We start from the raw sequence: 3,334 nt of genomic DNA, 5'->3' as shown, positions 1-3,334 counted from the left end.
ACCTCGAATTTCTCTCATAAATGTGTAAGTATTTTCTTGTATTAAAATCGTATTACACTTGATTCTATTTAATTTTTACATGGGTCAGGTATGGCCTAGTGACTAGTATGCTTCAAAACAAAATAAAAAAAACCATACTCCACACTTTATACTCGTGGGTAAGATATGAGACCGGCAGTCAAATTCCACTATTCAATCTAATAAGAGTAACCCACAAGCTGGTGGAAAGTGCAGGTCTTCACGACTTACTTCCTATACACCTGGATAGCTGTTGTGTAGCTTCTCGCGAAATTCTAAGGAATACAACAATAAACAAAAATGTTTACAGTGGCGGATAACGCCAATTTAACAGAAGTGGTTATGCTGAGGAAAGTTGGCCAGGGGTTTAGGGCGATCGACTTGTAATCTGAGGATCACGAGTTCGAATCCCTGTTACACCAAACATGCTCACCCTTTCAGTCGTGGGAGCATTATAATGTTACAGTCAATCCAAGTATTCGTTGGTAAAAAAAGTAAATTAAGAGTGAGAGGTGGGTGTTGATAACTAGCCGCCTAGCGTAAATAGCCCTCGTGTAATTTTGTGCGAAATGCAACAAAAAAACTGAGAAATGTTCATTTTGTTTTTAAATGTAATTAAATATACATTATTTTATATATTTATTTTTAATTTCAGCCATCCAGGTAACTTTAAATCATGAGTCTGCTGCAGCGAGATCAATTTTCTGAATAGCCCAAATTCTGTTTGATCCTAAACTTCTTTGGGATAGTTTTAAACCAAAATCACTGCTAGATTTTTGTTTGTTTGAGGAGTGTTTTAAATTAAACTCAAAGCCGCAAAGTCTAACTTTTCAAACATTACCAAAACACGTACATAAAGGTAAATAGTAAAACAGGAAACAACTAAGGAAAACAGACGAGTTTCTGAAATACAACACTTTACGTTTTATCCTTCATTATTTTGACGACCATGCTGATAGGCGGGAACAAATATTGGTAAGAAAAAAATTGCTAAGTAATATTTTAAGAAAAACGAAGGACTTAACAAACGAAGTGACACGAAACCAAACTAGGCTTAGCTGGCGGCCACCTCATCACTGAAGGTTTATCTTGTTCCATGAACTCGTTAAGGCCCTACCTAGTTGTGATAAAGTACACTTCAGATCTTTATTGTGCGCTAAACACAAGCTGCTCGTGTTTCTTGCATTAATTAACAAGTGTTTGTTATCCGTTACTAAGTTACTGGTTGCTAATGGAAACAGTTAAACAGCTAAAGAGGGAACTGCAAAATTGAAAAGTCAGGATTCACAATATTTTCTCGCTGGCAGTTGGTGGATCTTACTAGACATAGTTTTTGTTGTTATTGTTTGTTTTTTTTTTTTTTGTTGAGCGCAAAGCAATAAAATAGTCGCTCTGTATTGAAACGCGGTTTTAGCAGTATAAGCCCACAGACTTGCCACTAAGCTAGCGAGGATACAGGATATTTTGTTTGGTTTTCTTTTTTTTTAATTTCTCATATTATAAAGTAAAACATTCTGGTCTTAACAGATATGGTTAGACTTACTTTCCAACTGTATAGCAACCAGAAGAAACGCTTGTTCTTCTGAAACTAGTCACTTTGGATGTACTGTAACATTAAAGTTAATTCAGTCTTTATTATTTAATGTTAAGTATAAGAATAAATCATGTGTTTTACATCAAAGACATATCGTGTTATAGATCTGTCCAAAGAGAAGATTAGAACCGCTGATTTTAGCTTTGTAAATCTACATACCTACCGCTGTCCCACCGAGAAATAATCATTCGTTTTATATTTATGTTAGACATAATAGCTTGACCTCCATGGACTAAACCTAAAATATTTTCATAAAGTTATAAAAATCTACTAAATCCAGTTTAAAGATAAAGCTGTTTTAGGAGGCTTTAAATTTAGTTTCAAGTAACAGTTATTTTTCGGTTTATTTTCACTCTTCAGGACCGCTAAGACTAATTTAAAGTAGAATTTGTTTGTTTTTTTAGTTAAGTAATTGGCCAGTTGCGATAAAGTATATTAGAAAATAGATTTTGGTCTTCAGGTGTATGAGTGAGGTGGAAACTAACGGGATGTATGGACCCTTCCCACAGATGTCTTCTTTACTACTTATTTCAGTTAATATGTGCAAGATGCTTTAGGAAATACAATATTCCAATTATGAAATATAGCTGTTCTACGAATGATACACTTTTTTGTTTAGTTTCTTCTCAAGACCGATTTGAATACGTCAATTATTGATTATAAATCTTTGAATTTTATTCTTGGATATTTAGCTTGCAGATGCTAGAATCCTGAACTCCATGGACCACTTTCCTATGAGTGTTCATTAAAGATTTGACTGAACCATCCAACCAGAACAAGCTGAGATATAATAAATCTAACGGTTGTTATAGTAAAACCGGCATCACGTAACATAATAAATCACAACTGACACTAGGCCTTGTTTTTTTCTATAGCATTATAATAATTAGAAACTTGAAACTTATTTAACAACAAATCAAATATCGAGAAGCAGACTGGAAAATTATTTTCTCTATAATGCCAAAATAGATCACTTTTGTTAGGCTTAGAAAGTAAAAAAACTAAACCGGCTAAATGTTGCAACAAAAGAAAGTTTTGTTTGTTTGTAGTCAAAAACAAGCATACATAATGGGCTATGTGAGCTGTGCCCACCAAGAGCATCGAAACGGCGGGTCTTGATTCTGTAAATCACCAGACACGGTGCTCAGCCGATAACGAAAGAGTTCCATCGTTCACAAAAAGGCTTAATCACACATCTGGAGCTGAACTTTCCATAACCCAAAATTAATTATTCACATAACTCCAGATGGACTCTCTGCAGACGAGTAGTTTTGTGTGACACAAACAACAGAAAAATAAAGGCAGATGTATCAAGTTATTTAATTATAAGTGGGAAAACTGTGTAAAAGACTGACGCAACAGTCCAGTGACAAGTTTTGTGATTGAGGTTTAATATTTTATCAAACATACATAACAGCAGCCAAAAAAAACAAAATATATATATTAGAAGTAACTTTTTATGACAAATGTTAAGTAGTGAGAAGTTGCTACTCAAAAATGTTGAAATTAAACTAGGATGTTTTCTGAACTTTATTGGAATAGAATACTACTACTAATAATACAGCCATTATAGTCACCACAAAAAAGTATTATGTATTTTATCATTTTAAAACTTGTTGTGAAGAAAGAAAAAAATAATATTAGCAAATCAAGTGTTCCGAAGAGTTCCGGTTTGTAACCATTTACGATACTACAATATCCAGAATTCCTGATTGTACATTA

This window comes from Tachypleus tridentatus, chromosome 13 (genome assembly GCF_004210375.1).
Source record: "Tachypleus tridentatus isolate NWPU-2018 chromosome 13, ASM421037v1, whole genome shotgun sequence".
Taxonomy (NCBI): Eukaryota; Metazoa; Arthropoda; class Merostomata; order Xiphosura; family Limulidae; genus Tachypleus; species Tachypleus tridentatus.
Note: the sequence above shows the minus strand (reverse complement) of the source record.